Source organism: Coregonus lavaretus, assembly GCF_964263955.1.
Source record: "Coregonus lavaretus genome assembly, chromosome: 25".
Classification (NCBI taxonomy): Eukaryota; Metazoa; Chordata; class Actinopteri; order Salmoniformes; family Salmonidae; genus Coregonus; species Coregonus lavaretus.
Genome location: NC_140012.1, coordinates 36,592,192 through 36,599,286, shown reverse-complemented (window position 1 = coordinate 36,599,286; position 7,095 = coordinate 36,592,192).

The window sequence follows — 7,095 nt, the reverse complement described above, 5'->3', positions numbered from 1 at the left end:
CTCTGTCGTAGCCGGCCGCAACCGGGAGACCCATGGGGCGGCGCACAATTGGCCCAGCGTCGTCCAGGGTAGGGGAGGGAATGGCCGGCAGGGGATGTAGCTCAGTTGGTAGAGCATGGCGTTTGCAACGCCAGGGTTGTGGGTTCGATAAAATAATGTATGTGCTAACTGTAAGTCGCTCTGGATAAGAGCGTCTGCTAAATGACTAAAATGTAAAATGTAATGTGTAGCAGCTAATTGTACAGCTAATAGGCTATGTGTTTGTAGATGGACTGAGGTGAATGAAGCTACAGCAACCAATGTGATAATGGCTGGGGTAATTTCTGCCTGTTTTTACTCTTCTCCAAAAAGCATTTTAATGTTTTAAAATTGTATAGAAATTCAGTAAATGAGATAAAACAAATCAGTGAGACCCCTCCCTGCCCTGACCTCCAGGAGGCCCACATTGATTTTGTTAGTCACTCTCACTCAGATATAATTATTAACGTGACATAAGTCATGGGAAGAATAGCAGGAAATTATCTGTAAAACTGCACAAACAACATGTGTAGATCAACTGATAGGGCAGCAGCAGCAGTAGACTGGTGACTCCAGGACCCAGAAACACATTGGACAGGCAGGAGAAAGAGAACATCAGCTTTAGAGGGGTCAGTACACTCTCCATAGATAACCCTGTGTGTGTGTGTGTGTGTGTGTGTGTGTGTGTGTGTGTGTGTGTGTGTGTGTGTGTGTGTGTGTGTGTGTGTGTGTGTGTGTGTGTGTGTGTGTGTGTGTGTGTGTTAGTAATAGGGGTGGTATAGTGAAGTGTTACTTTGTCTCAGCTTCAAACCAAACAAATGAAACTGTCCTTTAGAATGGTGGGCCTCATGATTCACAGATATAAACCAGTGGGTGACGGCGTCGTCCTCCCCATTACAAATATGATAATAATTATTATTAATTTTATCCATCCAGAGTGATATATGAAGGGCTCCAACCCACAGCCATGGTGACCTATTTAATCCATGACTACTGAAGTGGGGTATGGATGGAGTGCCAGAACTCCCTGCCTCAGCTCTCCCCAATGGGGTTTATTTGAGTGATGACGTCGGATGGGTTTAGCTCAAAGGTTAAGTAGAACGGACATAACTCTGAATAATGTGTCAAGTGTCTTAAAAGCATTATTGCCGTTCATGGCCAGTGTGCTAAGCACCAAAACAGTTGTCTACAAGGTTTTAATACGTTCTAAATGTTATACATTTTAATTAGTTTAATCTCTTCTTTGTTCTGTTTGGAAAGAGACGACACGTCTCATTTCCAACTGGTCATTCAGGTCAAGTAAGAGTTATGAAGACTGACTAGAACAACCAATGAGAACCAAACTACAACCCGTATATTGTGTTTTTCTTGTCTTAAACTTTTGCTTGCGTTTTGAGGTAATGTTACTACTATGTAAAGCATGCAATGTGGACAAATAGTGTTTTTATTTGTATTAAGTATTGGTATTATTTAGCTGTAGGCAGTATTTTATCAGTTAGGTAGGAATACGCTGGATCTCTAGGGACTTTACGCTACATTGTAGTAAATTACAAAGGATGGTTAAATTCAGATTGACTCTAGACTTGGTAATTTAAGCAAAGTGTTTTGAGGGCCTTAAAATTCTATTAGTAAAGTAGTAAAGTTGAGGTGTGATTGGAGATCTTTTATTGAATCTTTATTTAAGCCTGTAGGTCTCATTGAGATAGTCTAATGTATTCCAGTTGGTGTAGCTGTGGAGGCAGTAGCATCATCAATGTTGCTGTTCTAATGTGTTGAGACTGAGGAGAGAGACTGGGATGAGTGTGAAGGAAAGATGGAGGGAGAGATGAGGGAAGTCTTGGAACATGGAATATTGGGCAATGACTAGGGTTGTTCCTGGTCAGGAAATCCTCTGGGCCCTAGATGGTCGGGTCACTTGTTAAGAAAAACCTCTTGGCCCTAGATGTGATTAGGTCATGTGTTAAGAAAAACCTCTGGACCCTAGGTGTGAGTGACATGCCAAAGGTCACATGTTAAGGAAAACCTCTGGGCCCTCGGTATGGTTGTGTCACGTGTTAAAGATAAGCTCTGGGCCCTAGGTGTGGTCAGGTGACTTGTTAAGGAAAACCTCTGGGCCCTAGATGTGAGAGGTCAAAGGTCTAGGAGTAACTAATGGTGTTGTGATATTACAACATGTGTGAACTCACCGTTTATCTTTTGGCAGTGTGTTTCTTTAGCCAAAGTCTTTATTTCCAACACTTTGATTTTCTCTCTATTGAACTTTTTTCATTTGAAGACTTTTCTTTGTGTTTTTTACTTTCTCAGAGTACAACCACTATGTGTCTTAATGATCACATGGTTTTATTCTGTTATTTTATCCACTTATGTTTTACGCAATATTTTATGGAATATACATGTTCTATGTTCTTTGTTTTGATACTGTTACAAACAAATGTTTTGGTATGCAGTCTGTGCTACAACATTTATTTATTTTCTTCTAAAGTTTTGATACATGTATAGGCCTATCTGCATTGGTACTCTGTTTCTACCTATTTTCAAATTCAAAGATATTGACCTCTGATTCCTGACTAGATTCAACCATATCTTCACACAAATCTTCTACTAATGTGAATTAATGACTTTTGTGGAAATGTGAATAACTTGAATCCGTGTCAGGATTTCCTTTTCTAGTTTCAACATTTACCTGTATATGTTCTTTACAGTGTACACAGCATTACAACGTGAAACGATGCCATGATACTGATCTGGCTATTGAGTTTCAGAGCTCTGTGTCAAACTGTTATCTGTGAATGTGTTACATGCTACTAGGTCTGGGAGGGCACCATGTACAACATAATGTCTGTCATTATTGGTGCTAATGTGAAGCTATGCAACAAACTGACATTAAAAGATAATCAAAGAAACATATTTATTTCCTGTTGTTGTTATTGGTTGTGTGAAATATTGATCATCAACAGAGGCCATCTTTTAAACTGAGACAATATCATGCTGAAGGTTGACCGTGATTGAAGATTTTACAACATGGCCAGGTAATTTTTTATGTACATGTTTAAGTATTTCATTTATTTATAGGTATTTAGTGAATTTAGTTTTGTATGATAAACTTCTAGAACTAGTGACTGGTCTGTAGTGACTGAGTGCAGTTAAATTTTTTACCACAAGATGGAGGACTTAAATGCAAACGCTCAGCCTTTTGTAAAGATGCCCTGAAAACCACTGGATGTTTAGCGTTAAATCTTTTCTTAAATAGATTTCTCAGCTTGGAAACATGTATATAATATTTAGAACACTGTCTGTACTTTAATATAACAGTGAGATGTTGAGAAAAAATGAATATACATCTCAATAAGTGTGTTAATCTTGTCCCTGGCAATTTATGAAAGTGTGAACATGAAGTGACTCATATCATTCCCTTTCAGTTTAATTTAGACTTTTGTTCCTGGAATGTGACTATTTGTGTCTCCAGTTGACTTTTCTCCTGGTAGCCCTGTGAGTAAGGAGAGGGGGGTGAAAGAAAGATGAGAAGTCATCCACAATGCAGAGGAGAGGAATGTGTGAGTCATTATGGTGTCTGTGTTGTTACATATTTGGTATGATAAGTAAGTATAAAATCTAATAAAAAAAAATGTGTCACATGCGCCGAATACAACAGGTGTAGACCTTACAGTGAAAAACTTACTTACAAGCCCTTAACGAACAATGCAGTTTTAAGAAAGAATACCCCCCCAAAAAATACACAAAAAAATGCAATATAAAATAATACGAAAATAAAAGTAGCAAATAATTAAAGAGCAGCAGTAGAAATAACAATATCGAGGCTGTATACAGGGCGTACCGGTACCAAGTCAATGTGCGTGGGCACCGGTTAGTCGAGGTAATTGAGGTAATATGTACAGGTAGGTAGAGTTATGAAAGTGACTATGCAAAGATAATAAACATAGAGAGGGCAATGCAAATAGTCTGGTGAGCCATTTGATTAGATGTTCAGGAATATCATGGCTTGGGGGTAGAAGCTGTTAAGAAGCCTCTTGGACCTAGACTTGGCGCTCTGGAACCGCGCGGCAGCAGAGAGAACAGTCTATGACTAGGGTGGCTGGAGTCTTTGACAATTTTTAGGGCCTTCCTCTGACACCGCATGGTATAGAGGTCCTGGATGGCAGGAAGCTTGGCCCCAGCGATGTACTGGGCCGTACGCTGTACCCTCTGTAGTGCCTTGCGGTCGGAGGCCGAGCAGTTGCCATACCAGGCAGTAATGCAACCAGTCAGGATGCTCTCGATGGTGCAGCTGTAGAACCTTTTGAGGATCTGAGGACCCATGCCAAATATTTTCAGTCTCCTTAGGGGGAATAGGTTTTGTAGTGCCCTCTTCACGACTGTCTTGGTGTGCTTGGACCATGTTAGTTTGTTGGTGATGTGGACACCAAGGAACTTGAAGCTCTCAACCTGCTCCACTACAGCCACGTCGATGAGAATGGGGGCGTGCTCGGTCCTCTTCTTTTTCTTGTAGTCCACAATCATCTCCTTTGTCTTGATCACATTGAGGGAGAGGTTGTTGTCTCGTCGTTGTCGGTGATCAGGACTACCACTGTTGTGTTATTGGCAAACTTAATGATGGTGTTGGAGTCGTGCCTGGCCATGCAGTCATGAGTGAACAGGGAGTACAAGGGGGGGACTGAGCACGCACCCCTGAGGGGCACCCGTGTTGAGGATCAGCGTGGCGGATGTGTGTTACCTACCCTTACCACCTGGGGGCGGCCTGTCAGGAAGTCCAGGATCCAGTTGCAGAGGGAGGTGTTTAGTCCCAGGGTCCTTAGATTAGTGATGAGCTTTGAGGGCTCTATGGTGTTGAACGCTGAGCTGTAGTCAATGAATAGCATTCTCACATAGCTGTTCCTTTTGTCCAGGTGTGAAAGGGCAGTGTGGAGCGCAATATAGATTGCATCATCTGTGGATCTGTTGGGGAGGTATGCAAATTGGAATGGGTCTTGGGTTTCTGGGATAATGGTGTTGATGTGAGCCATGACCAGCCTTTCAAAGCACTTCATGGCTACAGACGTGAGTAATACGGGTCGGTAGTCATTTAGGCAGGTTACCTTAGCGTTCTTGGGCACAGGGACTATGGTGGTCTGCTTGAAACATGTTGGTATTACAGACTCAGACAGGGAGAGGTTGAAAATGTCAGTGAAGACACTTGCCTGTTGGTCAGTGCATGCTCAGAGTACACGTCCTGGTAATATGTCTGGCCCTGCGGCCTTGTGAATGTTGACCTGTTTAAAGGTCATACTCACATCGGCTACGGATATGTTATATATGTTTCAGTGTTACTTGCCTCGAAGCGAGCAAAGAAGTAATTTATCTCGTCTGGTAGGCTTGTGTCACTGGGCAGCTCGCTGCTGTGCTTCCCTTTGTAGTCTGTAATAGTTTGCAAGCCCTGCCACGTCAGATAAGTGTCGGAGCCGGTGTAGTACGATTCGGTCTTAGTCCTGTATTGCCGCTTTGCCTGTTTGATGGTTCGTCAGAGGTTATAGCGGGATTTCTTATAAGCTTCCGGGTTAGAGTCCCGCTCCTTGAAAGCGGCATCTCTACCCTTTAGCTCAGTGTGGATGTTGCTTGTAATCCATGGCTTCTGGTTGGAGTATGTACGAACAGTCACTGTGGTGATGATGTCATCGATGCACTTATTGATGAAACCAGTGACTGATGTGGTATACTCCTCAAAGCCATCGGAAGAATCCCGGAAAGTATTCCAGTCTGTGCTAGCAAAACAGACCTGTAGCTTAGCATCTGCTTCATCTGACCACGGGTGGTTCCTACTTTAGGACATCTGTGTTGTATTGTGCATTGTAAGTATAGCAGGTTCCTGCTTTCTCTCTCTCAGGTCCTGTAAATGCACAACAGGACAGCAGCGACCGTGACGGACATACCAATGTTCACTACTGTACATAGTTACCACGTCAAACTCATGGGTTTTATTTAGAATGGGTTCTCCAGACACAGTTTGTTCTTAACTGTAGACATTCTAGGTTAGACCCATTCAACCATGCATTATCCATACACAACCCCCCAGGTATACATACTGTTATTTTAGAATGATTCAAAATAAAACTTCACACCACTCTATGTTCTCTCTTTGGTGAGCTCTATTTACTACTAAATTACTACACAATTACTACAGAAAATAAAGTTAGACAAATGTTCCTGAGACTTCCATTTTGCTTCTTTTATTTCCTATATGAGTTGTGGTTCTGTCTGCTGTTTGACAATTCTCCTCTTAAGTGCAAATTGGTGTCGTCCCTTCTGATGTCTGAGACAAACAGAGGTGTGTGTTGTGTATCTGTGTGCATTCCATTCACAGCTCTGTGAGAGAGCGGAGGGAGCAGAGAGAGGGACAGAGAGAGACTCCCTCATTACTCCCTAAACACCACCCTCTACCTTGTAATCAGGACACCACTGACACTTTTGCTGGGCCAGATGGAGCTCTCTCTCTCTACGATGTGTGGTTTCTGGCTGGCTAGGCCTGGGAAGGATGGTTCCACCACAGCTCAGGCAGGAAGAGATGAAATGGAGGGTTAGACACAGTGAGCTGTGCAGAGCCAGGCCAAATTGAGCCAAGCCGGTGGTGTATTTAAACCAGAAGTGTTTGTTTCATTGTGTGGAGAGAGGTTGGAAACGAACCTCATCTTAGCCACCGCTAAGGACTTCAACAGTCCACTAATGTCCAAGTCCTTGTTAAGTGATGTCATAAATGTAAATGCTGTTTGTATTTACACACACAAACACACACACACAGTTCTTTGTGATGCTGGGGACACACTGGGGACAGAAATTGAACAGTGTCACCCAGGTTACTGCTCTCTGCTCTATAGGGGCTGCCTGGAGGCAAGCCTGGGAGAGAGAGAATAGACAGGAGGGAGAGAATGAAACAGAATAAAGGATGGAGAGAGAGTTGTGAGTATAAGAGAGAAAATGAGGGACTATAAGACAGAATGAGAGAGATTGAGAGATAGTGTGAGAGAGAGAGAATGAGAGAGTTCAGGCATGGTTCTGAAGGGAGGTGTTGTGTGAGGAGGGAGGGAG